The sequence below is a fragment of the Sciurus carolinensis genome, chromosome 5 (genome assembly GCF_902686445.1).
Source record: "Sciurus carolinensis chromosome 5, mSciCar1.2, whole genome shotgun sequence".
Lineage (NCBI taxonomy): Eukaryota > Metazoa > Chordata > Mammalia > Rodentia > Sciuridae > Sciurus > Sciurus carolinensis.
The window spans coordinates 122,699,733-122,713,444 of record NC_062217.1 but is presented as its reverse complement, the minus strand read 5'-3'; the positions used below and the strand labels follow the sequence as shown (position 1 = coordinate 122,713,444).

Here is a 13,712-nt window from a genome sequence, read left to right as displayed (position 1 = left end):
ACCTCCTCCGGTCCCTTGTGTCCCTACAGCAATGTACTGATTGCATCAATACTTGGATCTACTTAAAGGTCCCCAAAACGCAGACACCCTGTGGCATTAGCAGGTACAACCCTGAGGGGCCAGAGGTGGATGGTTAACCTAACCCTAGCACAAGTGTCCAGGGAAGAAGTTTCACCTGGTTCTCACCCCGGAGTCTGTCCATTGCCCTGTTTGACACTCTGCACCAAGAGGCTGTGACATGCTTGCTCCCTAGAAGGTACAATGCACCACACCCTAAACTTTACCAAGCACAAGATCACTCAGGATCTCATCAAATATGATTCTGATTGGAGAGGTACAGGAGGGCCCCGAGAGTCTGCGTTTCTAACAGGCTCCGGGGTGATGCAGATGCTGTGAGTCCACAGGCCACACTCGGAGCAGCAGGGTGCCATGAGACCTTCACCCCCAGAAGAAGGTGCATTTTAAGTCAGCACTTCAGAAAGGGGTCCTTTAAAATACTGAGCTCAAAGAAATGAACCTCGAATGGCAAAATGATGAGGTAAGGTAGCTTGTAGGTGGGGCAGCTGTTTGGGAGGCAACCAGGACCATCAGTCACCATAACCTCACATCCAGCACTCCATAGGCAGCTGTGAGGAGCGCAGCTATTTAGAGCTCAGGAAGGCCAAGACAGACATGTGCCTAGGGGGCTGGCCAAGGCCAGGGTGCCAGCTCTGGCCTCCTACCCTGGCTGTTCTCCAACACCAAGGCAGAGCTTCTGTTCACACCAGTCACTTCTGTAGTGCCACCTTTTCAATGCAAGGCGCACTCTCGCTCTCTGCCATGCAGGCAACTCTGCCTTCCTGCCCTGCCCAGGCCTGGAGAAACAGCATCAAGCAGCTATGGCTATTTCTCCAGCCAAGGTGCTCCCTTCCCATTCCCTCCTCAGCAGAGTGACAACTGGCCCCCCACCCCCAGATGCGGACCGCAGTGCGCCTACCCCTGCACCAGGAACCAAGCATTAATTCAAGCCAGCTCTCCCCCACCGCCGGCTGACTCATGGCCACCTTGCACCTGGCCCCAGTCAATCTAGTGGCACCCACCGCACCCGACAGCCTCATTCTTCCCCATGCAAGGGTCTGACTCCACCCAACAATAAACACGTACGCACGCACACTCCTTGTGTGTCTCCCCAGTTTATTTCGAAATCCAGAATGGGGTGGGGGCACCTGCTAAGGGGCCGGAAAGCTAGGGTCAGTGTCTGCTCTGGTCCGGGAAGGCAAAGTACTCAGAAGAGGCAGGTCTGCTTTCCGTGTTACTGGGGAGGGTGGGGACGTGTTACTACCCCCATAAGACTAATTTCCTCCCGTAGGGCCCACAGCGCCAGGGCTGGGGCTGGGGTCGCAGTGGGGCGGCGACTGGCGGCGAGGGCACCGGATCTCCGTTCTCCGCACGGAGGCAGGGGCTCCAGGTGCCCGCTCCAGGAAAGAAGGCAAGGAGTGCCCGCCGGCTGGCCCCGCCGATACCCTGGAATGCGCGGGCTCTACTCGAGTCCCGGGCTGACCTGCCTGGAGAAGAGGGGTAGCGCGCTCTGGGGCGAGCCTCTGGGAACCGCCAGCAGCCGCCACCACCGGTAGCCCGCCAGCTCCAGGGCCCGGGAAGCGGAGAGCGAGCCGCACGAGGCTCTCAGTGCTGCGAGGGGCGCGACTTCTCGTGGTGGGACCGGATTGGGGAGGTTGCAGAAGTCCCTTGGGGGTCTTCCGTGGGCATAGGAAGGTGATGAAGGGAGAGGAGAGCTACGTGACTTTAGATTCCTCCAGCGCCACAGCCCACCCAGCCGTGGAGGCGCGCCACGCCCCATATCCACGGTCTAAACAGGGACCCAGAGCCCTGAAGGAACCCGCTTGGATCCTAACGCCCTCTTTATCCCCGAAATTCTCCACACCCCAGACCGGGACCCTCTCTGTTGCGCGTAGAGAAAAGCACCTGAATTCTCGTGGTCCCGGGAACATGGGCGGGGAGTGGGTGCATGTCCTCCCAAGGCCAACGCCGAGGGAATTAGAGTTCCCGGGAATCAAAGTTGCCGCGCGTCGGTCCGCGGGCTAGGAGCGGGGCGCAGGGCCTGGGCCAGGGGCATAGGACAGAAGGAGGCCCCGGGCGCCCGCCGCGGGTGATGGCCGCGCCGGGAACAAGTGGCTTGGCCGCTGCGGTCTCAACCCCGCGGATCCAACTTTCCTGCCGCGCAGCTGGCGAACTGCGCCGGGAAGGGAGGGAAGCGGGGAGGGAAGGGGCGGTGCGCGACTCTGGGTACCGTGTGCGTGAGTGGAGCGGCGCCCCGCCGCGCCTCGGGCTCTCCTCTCCGCCGGATAGGCCCCCGCGGGCCGCCTACTCGGGTCCTGGCCACCGCAGCGTCTCGCCGCCGGCACGAAGGTTCATCCGCGGTGCGCCGGCCGCTCCCGGGTCCCCTCGGCCGCCCGTTCGCCGCTCGCCGGCTGCAACTTCAGGCGCGCCGCGGGCTCGGACTAGGCGCGCCCCAAACGTCCCGAGGTTCTGCACCCCCGCACTCCATTCCCGGGGCCGGGCCGCCCCGCCCCGCCCGGCTCAGCGCCCGGCAGCCGTCGGACGCGTTCTCTGGCCACGCATCCTGCCCGCCGCCCGCGCCCCACTCTCTCGAGCCACAGCCGGCGCTCAAGTCCGCGATCAACTTTCCCTCGCTTCCTCCGCCCCGCTCGCCCCCGCCCCCAGACCCGCCTCCTGACGCTCCCTCCGCACCTCCGCCGCGCCCAGCCCCGCCCGCGCGCCTGCCGGCCCCCACCCACAAGCGCAGCCGGGACCCCCGGCCCCCGCCCCGCCGCGCCCCGCCGGGACCCCGGGGAGCGGCGCAGAGCCCAGCTGAGAGCTCAGGGCATGAATATTTCAGTGCTGGCGAAGCTGCCCTCTGCCGATGTCATGGCACCGGCTGCTGTGGCAACTCTACGAATCCCCCAAAGGGGCAGGGAGGAAGCCCGCGGAAGCGGCCGCAGGTGTGTGTGGGAGCCATGCCCGCAGGGCCCAGTCCCGCAGAGGGGTGCAGAGAGGGTTGGGGACCCGGCCAGCCTCCTGCGAGCCCAGCGCCTCCGGACGATCGCGGAAACGCTCTGGGGAAACCGGAGCAGGCGAGCGGGCGCTCGGCCTAGGTGAGCCCGCGCCATCTGTTGGCTTTAAGCGCCCCCTCTCTGCTCCCAGAGTCGCTGAGCTAGTCCTTGGGGCCGCTTGGCCGGCGCTTAGCTCCAGCCACCTGCCTGTGCCCACCCTGCGTGTGAGCTCCTTCCCTTAATCTCAGAATGCCTCCAGATGCTTAGAAATGGGGGACACCAAATTGGAAGAGAACGTGGAGGAGACCTAGGCACCGTCACCATGCAGGAGACCCTGCCCCAGCTCCCTGGGTGTTGGTCTCCCCGCTCCTTTTGCACACCTATAAGGTATGGGGACTGCTTGACTTTGAGCCGGCTGGATCCAGGGAAAGTCTTATTCAGGTAATTGACGAGGGCTGTTCCCTGCCCTTGATCTTCATTTCCCCGGGCTAAACGTTCTGAATTTTCTTTGACTCTTTCTCATGTGACAGGATTTCTGGACCTGTCACTGTATGGGGGAGCACATTGACAGTAGCTGCCTGAAGCAAGGCTTTGGCTGTGACTTTCTGGGCCTCCAGTCATTCTAGTTACCACACAGCCTTTCTGCTGAGTCCTGTCGTTTTCTCACAGTGAGAAAGCCGACTTCAGGAGGGCCAGTGACTTGGCCCCGTGGTGAAGGCAGGAACTGAACCAGAATCCCCGTGTTTCCAGAACTGCAGTTCTTTAGAGTTCATTCACTCATATTTGCTACTATGCGCTAGCTCGCTGATAGGTTCGAGGAGTAAGGTCCTTTGCCTCATGTCCTGAAGGGGGAACCAGACCTTGGTTAATGAAACAAATGACTAAAATTACAGCCAGAATCCTGCTAGGAAGAAGGATGCTTTAAACGTATCTGAGAAGTCCTTCTTGGTCAGGGAAGACTTCTTGGAAGAGGAGATCTAGCTGAAATCCAAAGAATAAAAACAATGGAGAGAATGGAATTTGGGGGCAGGAGAAATAGCAGGGGCAGGAGAAATAGCACACGCAAAAGCCCTGTGGTGAGAAGGAGCTAGTGTGTGTGAGGAAGTGAAGGAAGGGCAGAGGCTGCAGGCAGAGAGGGTGGGGCCAGTTGGCCTTTATTGGGGCTTGCTCTTTATCCTAAAGGAAAAGGCTTCAAGCAGCTGACTGGGGAGGAGACTGAGGGGCAGGAGTATCATGACCCGTAGTTTTAAAAGTGGGGGATGGATTGGGAAGTAACACATGACAAGAGGAGACTGCTTCCATTAAAAATATTTTCTTGTCCAATACTATGTGCCAGGACATGTTCTAGACCAGAGGTCAGCAAATGACTGCCCACTGGCCAAATCTGTCCCATCACCTGTTTTTGTAAATAAACTTGTATTGGAACTAAAGTTTTAGTGTCTTGCAGGCATACCTATCCAGTTATGACTCCTTCATGCTACAACTGCAGGGTTAAGGGGTCGTTGTAGACTGCACAGCCCTCCAAATAAAAACATCGACAGTCCAATCCTTTACAGAAAAAGTTAGCAACCCCTGCGACTCGGGACACTGTGGCTATGTCAGTGAACAGCACACCCACCCAAATCCCCGCCCTGACAGAGCTCACCTCTTCAGCTGTCTCGGTTGCCATGGTGATTGGACACCTGGAATGGCTGGGGCAGGGGCGGAGAGGGGTGTCCTGTTTGGGGAGGTGAAAATCTACAGGACCGTGTCAAGGAGGAGCCCTGCCCAGCTTCTGGCTTGTGGAAGCCGATGGCCGGGCGCTGTTGCCTGAGAGGAGGCTCTCAGGGGGAGGGCCACACGGGAATGAGCAGGAGGAGGTCCTCTGCGGCATGTTGAGTGTGAGAGACCTGTGCAGTGACAGGGTAGGGGCAGGCCACTAGACAAGTCCCCTGGAGCCATGGTCTTTGTGTCCCCAATAGTCTTGGTGTTAGACAGGGTGGTGCCACCAGGGATCAGGAGATCTGGGTTGCAAGCCCTAGATCAACTGGATGGTCGTGGGGAGGGACACTGAATCCCTCCTGGCCTGGTGTTCCCATTCATCAAATGAAGATATTAAGAGTTCACCAATGTTTCGCCAACATGTACGCCTTCTTTCTTTCAGGTTTACCAATAGCTCTTTTAAACTGCAACTGCCCAAACTGTCTGCATCCATTTTACACCATAAAACAAAATAGGGCTGAGGTCAGGGAGAACATCACCTCCTCAGATGTGGACATCATGCTTCTGTTCATAGGATTTCTCGGCAGCCACTTTGATTCCACATGCATTTGTCAAGTCCCCACTCTGTCCTAAGCCCTGGGCTAGGAACTGGGGTGTCAGGGTTCAACTGGCTCACAGAGCCACTCTGGATCTGTAACAGGGGAATTACAAAAAATTGTCATATTGTCATGGAAAGCTGAGAATTCAAAGGGGACAGTGAGGTAACTCAGAGTTCAACAGCGGCAGGGTAGTGCCACCAGCCCCAGACTGGAGAGTCAAAGGGAGGGACTGGCGGGGATCAGGTCAAGCTGTAGAAGATGAAGTCACAGTGGACTTGCCGGCGGGGACTGGAGTCACAGAGGAGACTCAGTTGCTGCCAGAATGGCAGCATGGGAAGAAGGGGCAGCCTGGCTCTCCGCTCCCCGTCTCACCTCCCACTGCGTGTCTCCACCAGAAGCCAGCAGACCCCGGAGTGTGGGAATCGCAGCCTGCAGGGTTGGGCGAGGATGGGCCCAAGGGGAAGAGGACCACACAGTGGGAACGCAGACAGGAAGACACTGGAGTGACTTCCAGCCTGTCTTCGAGGCACTCCTAGTCCAAGAGAGAGGCAGACACATCAGTCAATCATAATCTAGCAGGGCAAGAGTGACCAAAGAGACAGCATGATTCGTTCTCAAGAGGTGCAGTCCAAGAAAGGCTGCCTGCAAGGGGATGTCAGAGCTGGGTTTGCTGTGATGACTGGGAGTCGCACAGGCAAAGAAAGCAGAATGGCGTCTCAGGGGGTGAGAACAGCATGTGCAAAGGCCCGGAGGTGAGCACACAGACTCCCGTGAGAGTCATGGAATCCCAGACATGAATAGCAGTCTTGCTGTTCTGCACATGTAGCAGCCAGAGGGGGATGGTGACATGGGCAGAGAACTCAGAACCGGGGAAAAGGACTCAGCCTCTGCCTCTGAACCTGCATGTCAGGAATTCTCACCTTTTCAGTCTCCATGAGATGAATTCCTGGAATTTTAGCCTCTCTCCCATTTGGGGGCTTCCATTCCCCAAGCTTTCAGGCGGTTCCATCATCAACTCCCAGGGTTCTTTCCCTCACCCCTCCTTAGAAAACTCCCCCAACCCCCACACTCAGGGCACCCAGGAAGGGAGACGGGTGGATCAAGAGGCACCTCTTACTGCTCGTGTGGTTTCGGAAGCCTTCCTGGACCCCTCTCAGCCTTGGCCTCCTTTTCCGTGATTGAGCAGATGAGGTCTGCCCAGCCTCTCCCCGAGCAGGTGTGCAAACACGACAGTGCAGGGCCCCATACGGCTGCCCACTGCCCTGGGCCAGCGTCCTCCAAGCTCGCCTCCTGGTCAGGGAAGATGGCCCACTGCGGGCAGCAAGGGGCGGGCCCAGGGCCTGAGCTGGGGTTTGGACCTTAAACATCCCCCAAAGCTCCTGTGCTTGATCCCCAGCAGATGGAGCTACTGGGAGGCGTGGGAAATTCAAGAGACAGGGCCTTGTTCAGAAGTTAGGTCAGAAGGGGCACGTCCTTGAAGGGGATAGTGGGGCCAGGCCTCTTGTTCTTCTCTCCCATTTCCTAGCCGCCATAAGGGGTCCCCTCCATGATATTCAGCCTTGCCACAGACTCAAAGGGGTGGGGCCGAGCGACCGTGCACTGAAACCTCGGAAACCATGAGCCAAAACCAATCTTCCTTCCTCAAAAATGGTTTCTCTCAGGTATTTTGTCACAGTGATGGCAAACTCATTGCAACAGGTTAGCCCATCAGAAGCTGCCACTCAGCTTGGAACCTTGAGGGAGTTGCAAACTTTAGACATAGTTAACAGTTTAATATTCAAAAATGTGCAAAGTACCAAGCCAGGGCTCCTGAGGCCTGATCTGGTGTGTTCTTGGCCACCCGCCTCTGTTGTCTGGGCCTGTACTCCAGCCTTCTGGTTGATTCTACAACCTACCCCCATCCCATCTAACCAGTAAATTCATCCTGCCTCAGTTATCCAGAGGTCACTTCTGCTGCTGGGGACCGTGAGAACCCTGGCTGGTGTGGACCATGTGAGGATCCTTCCCCTGATCACAGGGGGCCCAGGACAGCACCCTGCTCAAGTCGCCCCATCTCCCTTTGGTCAAAAATTCAAAAGGAAAAACAATGACATCCTGACCCCTCCCATATCAGGCATCTGGTCCAGGTGTCTCCAGCAGGCACACCTCCTCAATGGCTTCCTCTTTATTCCAGAGCCACGTCGATTTCCAGAGCCTGGGAGGCAGGGACTGTGTCTTTGTTCCTTTATCTGACCCCATTCCTGGAGGGTCCACAGAGCGCCAAGCTCTGGGCCAGGTACTGAGGACACAGGGACACATAGGGATCAGTTCGGTCCTCAGAGAAGCTACAGACCAGCTGGAGAGACAGACATGAAACGGAAGCAGTAGATGGTGCCATGCTTTAGGCCAGGACTAGGTTCTGCAGTGACAGAGGGGACCCCAGCAGGCGCCATCCACCCTCGCCAAGGAGAGCTGGGGACGACTTCACACAGGAGGGGCCCCTAAGCAGGGCTTTGAAAGGTGGCATCCCTGCAAGAGAAGGCCAGCCAGGGCATCTGAGGTGGGGGGACGCAGAGACACCAAGTCCTGTCGTCGTCAGCTGGACCAAGGAGCGGGCCAGGCAGAGGAAGGAAAGAGACGAATCCTGGGAGAGAGCAGCCTGGGTGGGGAGGCCACGCTGGGAGCCTCGGGCTTCACTCAGCAAGTGGTGCTGGGCCGGAGCAGCACAGGCGAGGTGAAGACCCGCGGTGGGGGGCACGCCCCGTGGGCCAAAGGCGGGGAGGGGAGCGGGCACCGTCCCAGGAGTCCCCAGGCTGGCTTCTGCGGGGCAGGGCGTCTCCCATTCAGTGTCCCGCATCCCCGACACACCAAATGGTTGGTGGCTTGCTGGTGCTGTCGATGAATAAGGAAGGGAAGGAGGGAGAGGGAGGGAACCCACATCTGCGGCTTCAAACACGTCCGGCCTACTGAGTCCCAGGGGACTGGACGGCCCGCCTTGGTGTTCCAGTCCCCACCGGGGGGCTTCCTGCCCTGTCTGCCCTCCCTGAGGAATGGACCTCTCCACAGGCCATGGGCTCAGCGCAAAGCCCACTAGACGGGCCTGGCCACCGGGGGAGCCTCAGTTTCCTCAGCTGTAAATGGGCACGAGAGCCCCCGGTCCCCTGCGTACACCTCCCAAGATAGCCATTCAGGTCAAAAGAGAAAAACACATATTACAGTGCTTTATAAACCGCAAAAACAACAGGACACTCAGAGCCAAGTCTCTCCTCCCCTGAGGGCCAATGATTATTTCCAATGCATGCAAACTCCTGTCCTATGGGTGTCCTGAGTCGGTTTCCCTTTCCCACCTCGCGACGAGGTATTGTTTCCTGCTCCCCCTTTACTCCCACCTCTCTGGTGGCTGGTGAAAAGCTGTTTGTCGCTTCCGGCCGCTCGCCCTGTCCCAGGACGGCGCCTGCCACCATAAAGCAAACATGTGTGCTCCTGAGCTTGCTTTGTGGGCCCATGGAGCCCGGCACAGCTGCGGCGCTCCGCTCGGCTTGGGAAAGGCTGGGAGGCCAACAAGGTGGGCCGGGGCCTCCCCTCTGCAGAGCAGCGGCCCCAGGAAAGTCCCAGGGAGGGGGGGGTCCCCCGAGTACAGTCCTGGAAGCTCGGCCGTCCCCTCTGGGGTCCAGGGAGGCCGCCTCCCTCCCCCACGTTCTGCCCCTCTCCCGGCTCCCCGGGCCCATCATTTATTTATAAGGTGTTCATAGCAAATGAATGACAAAAAGTTAGAAGCTAATTAAAGCTGGCACAGATTGGCACGCGAGGGCATGAATTATGCATTGGTGCAGGATGGTGGTTGGTGGCAGGGACTGGCACCGAGTGCCCCAGGCACTGGGAGGAACAGGCCCGGGGTCCCAGCTCTGCCTCAGTCCCTGCCGCCTCTCCAAAGGGCTTTCCATCCAGGGCCTTGGCCGCTCTCAGGGATGGCCCAGCCACCACCCCTCCGGGGCCATTCCTCTCTGCACCGCCCAGGGTTGCTGGCAGCGAGAGACGACATCGCCATGAGCACAGGCTGGACTCGTCCCACAGACGTGCGTCCCTGGCACTGGGTCTGCAAGCACGTGCCTGTGACAGCGCCGCAAAAGCTGGCCAGGCTTGGCTTCCAGAAGGGCGGCGGCAGATGGAGAAGGCCTGAGACGCACCAGGTAACCGCTGGCAGGAGGGTCAAGTTCACACGGCCTAAATCTTACCCTGTACTCACAGATGGAGAACTGGAGGCCCAGAGAGGGACAGGTCCTATACCAAGTCACACAGCCAATGAGGATGATGATGATAGGATTTAAAGCTGGGTTTGTGCCAGACAGTTCTGAGTGCTGTGCATGAGTGGTCTCATTCAATTCTCATCTGAAAAAGGACACGATGCTCATCTAAATTGGCAGATGAGGAAACCGGGGTAGTATAGAAATGTGAAAGCAGCTGTCCAAGGTCACTGAGATAAGCAGGGGCAACTAAATCCAGGCAGCACTAAATCCAGGATGCTGGCCCTGTGGGCAAGAGTAGAGGGTCGCAGCTCTGGCTGAGACACTTTGGAGGCTCCTGGGAGATGGGACAGGGATGTCACAATAGGATCAGAGATCTAGATCTGATTGCTCTGATCTCTGGACATCTGGGCATCTGAAGCTCCCAGGTGATTCTAGGTGCAGAGGAAAACCACTGGGGCGTGTATATGGCGGGGTGGATTTGATCCTAAAAGTTATGCGTGTGAGTTCTTGCTCTGCTCCTCCCACTCTGCGACTTTAGGTGCATGACTTAATCTTTTGGGGCCTCGGTTTCCTCTACTGTAAAATGGGGTGAGTGATAGTTGCAGCTCTGGAGCCGGACTATTTGGGTTCGACTCGGATCCTGGCTCTACCTCTTGGGCCGGTTGCCTCACTTTTCTCTACAGCGAGGCCTGAAGGAGTCACGTGCCCACGGGGAGGCCAGCCATGACCATCAGTTGTCCTGGGACTGGGGACGCTTGAACATGTGTGACGAAGAGGCCATGCACACGGTGGATGCAGTGAGAGGCTGTCAGTCAACAGAGACGGGTCTCCAGGCCGCCTTCCTGGTGCCAACTCTGTCTCTTCGCACACAGGAGCCCAGAGAACGTTGTCACTGCAAAGATTTCGGGCCACGTAGGCCACCACCGTTCTCAGTGTGGTGTGTTCCTGTCCAAGGAATGTTCTATGTACATATGGAAGCATCTAGTGTTTGGCTGGGAGCAGGGTTGGGAGAGAGGGAGAGACATCGATCATAGCACACTTCTGTACTTTTGACTTTTGAACCATATGAATGGCTCAAATGTGGAAAATAAATATAAAGGGGAGGCTTCAGGCAGAAGGAAAGTGGTCCCGGATGGGAGCTTGGATATTCAGGAAGGAAACAAGAGCAATAGAAAGAGAAATACGGGTAAATACAAATGATATTGGTTGTATAAAACAATAAAACTAATGTTTAAAATAGAGAATTAAAATCTCCCACCCAATGGCACACGAGTCAGGAAGGGGCACATGAGTCAGAAGGTTCTCAGGTCCTCACGCTGTCTAAGCAATGGTTAGCATGTGGATCTGTGGTAAACACCAATAAATCAGGGGACCTGCTTCATCTCCAGGCTAACCCTGGAGGAATGGTAATTGGATGTATCACTAACCAGCCGGTAGGGGGAAATGGAATCATGAAGTGTTTTATAAGTGTGTATGTGCTAAAATTTTAAAGAATCGTTGTTTATAAATAGAGCCACACTGCACATATTGTTCTGTAACTTTCTCTCTCTCTTAAGATATGTCCTGTGGCTCTTTCCACATCGGCACAGAGGATGTGCCCCCCTCTTGGTGTCTGCTGGTGAATATTCCAGAAAATGACGATGATGACAGAGTGGTAAACTGTCAGGTCCTTCCAAGCACAGGGTCCTATGTGACTGCACAGGTCATGCCCCCACCCCGGAGCCCACCCTGACTGCAGTTCCCAGGCTGTGTGTGCTGACTGGTCTGGGGCTGTGAGCAAGACCTGCTCTCTTTAAGTTCTGAGCCCCCACCCTGGCCCTGTTGGTCACACATCAGAACACCTAACCCATCAAAAGTAGAGAGGTTACCGGGTGCACATGTTTGTAATCCCAGTGGCTCAGGAGGCTGAGGCAGGAGGATCGTGAGTTCAAAGCCAGCCTCAACAAAAGTGAGGCCCTGAGCAACTCAGTGAGACCCTGTCTCTCAATAAAATATTAAAAAGGGCTGAGGGCGTGGCTCAGTGGTTGAGCACCCCTGGGTTCAATCCCCAGTAACCCCTCCCAAAATAAGAATAGAGGGACAGCCTTAGATCATCTCGTCTCTTTTCTCCTGTCTCCTATGGCAGTCGAACCAGCCCAGAAAAGAATGTCTTTCCATTTTCCTTGCTGGCTTCAGAGACCAGGGCTCCCTTTCGGTATGGTCTCCACGTGACTTCCTGCTAGATACCAACCTTCTTCAGAACACCTCTTCGAATCACACAGTGAGAAATTACTCCCCTTTGAATTCTATGGTAGTCCACATACATATGCAAAGGAGCAAGTCCCCTTTGCGCTACTATGTTTCCAATCCTGGCTAATCCCCCTCTTGAACCAGAAAGGAACAGAACTTCTGCAGGCAATTTTGACTATCTTTAATAATATGATTTTGTTATTGTTGTATTTATTTTGGTGGTTATCTTTCATTGATTGCAATTAGTACGGTTTTATTTCCATTTGTGGTAGTGATAAAAAGGTTTTAAAAATAAATTTAAGAGTTTGAAACCAGGTGCGGTGGTGCACGCCTATAATCCCAGCAACTCAGGGGTCTGAGGCAGGAGGATGGCAATTTCGAGGCCAGTCTCAGCAACTTAGTGAGACCCTGTCTCAAAATAAAAAAGGGCTGGGGTGCAGCTCAGTGGTGGAGGGCCTCTGGCTTCAATCCCCAGTACCTTAAATGAATTAATTAAAACATTTGAAAATAAGGGATTGAAATTTGGGTTAATTTTGGCACAAAGGCCAAAATTGGTCCATGTGTGAAGTGAATGAGTGAAATCAGGAGGTCTTCACCTAAAGAATTAGGTCGAAGCGCCTCTGTATCATGGTAGCACCCAGAAGCCCCCAAGCCCTTCCATCCCTGTGACTCAGGCCCAGGTACCTTTTCCAGCTTGATTCAACCTCTTTCTACCCAGGCTCCTTCTCAGCTGGAAAATGCACAGAACAGAGGGCCAGTGTGGGGATGTTCGGTGCGGTGCTCCGTGTCCCTCAGTAGTGAGCTGGTTAAACAGACGTGCCTCATCCGTCCGTCCTATGACCACTCTGATGGTTGGACCTTCCATCCCCTGACCTTGGCTTATATGATTCCTTCCCCTGCCACTGCCCGCTGCCCACCCTTCCTCTGCTAAAACCCATCCTTCAAGTCCCGCCACCTCCAGGAAGCCTTCCCTACCTGCCTCCCAAACCCCAGGTCCTTGGCCTCCTCTGACCCCAGAATTTTCACCATCGGGACGACGCCCTGCGTGGAAAAGTTAGGGATCTTTTCATATTATGTCTTCCGTAGCTCCCAGGGGGCAGGAGCGGAGGTGTGGCTGTGGTGCCCCGCACAGGGCTCGAAGACCAGGGTCCAGCCCACTCTGCCTCAGTGAGGCTGAACAAGGCAGCCCCAGGCTCAGGGTCCTCATCCTAATGAGGGGGGTTCCAGGCCCCAAGACCCCTCCTGCTCTGAGGGTCTAAGACCATTAGAGTAAGAAGATCTGTGATTCTTACATCTTAAGAGTGTTGCATCCATAATCCCTCTTAATCCTCTTGCCAACCCGACGGCAAGGGTGCTAGTTCTACGGCCTCCCTCTCACTGATGAGGCCGCTGAGGCACAGGGAGGCCACAGCAGTGAAGAGGGCAGGCTGCACTGCCGCGTACCCCACCCTGAGGCCTCGGGGCCTCGGACGCTCCCTCACTTCCAGCTCACACCCAGGGCGGTGCTGGCGGATGGCTTTCCTCCACGGCTGGCTTGGGATCCGGGTGCTTCCATCTCAGAGCTATCCTGCTAGAGCACCTGTCACTGTGGCCACTCACAGGTCCCCAGGGCAAGGCAAGAAAGGGTGGAGGAGTCCATGGGTTCCTAACTCCCTTGGCCTGACGGGGGACAGGTGCACAAGTCCCTCCTGCTCCCCAGCTTCCCTGGCCAGAACTTTCCATCGCGTGGCCCCCACCCCACTACCAGGAGGCTGAACTCTGGAGTGGTGGTCAACAAGAACCTGCAGCACAGAGGCTGGGGAACGGGACCTGGACCAGGGAGGAGGAGCTGAGGCTTGAGCTCTCCGTCCAGGCCCTGCCCACCCTTTGCTGACAAAGCCAGGCAAGGACGACCTGGGAAGAGATCC

General features: G+C 56.5%; 1 protein-coding gene across 1 annotated transcript in view; it reads right to left on the bottom strand.

Annotated features, from left to right (window-relative positions):
• Positions 1–2,580, bottom strand: part of Cdh23 (cadherin related 23) — a 390,176-nt gene extending 387,596 nt beyond the window's left edge. The window contains 1 exon segment of the mRNA XM_047551945.1: positions 2,288–2,580. The gene's annotated coding sequence lies outside the window, so the exon portion shown is untranslated.
• Between the last annotated feature and the right edge of the window lie 11,132 nt (positions 2,581–13,712).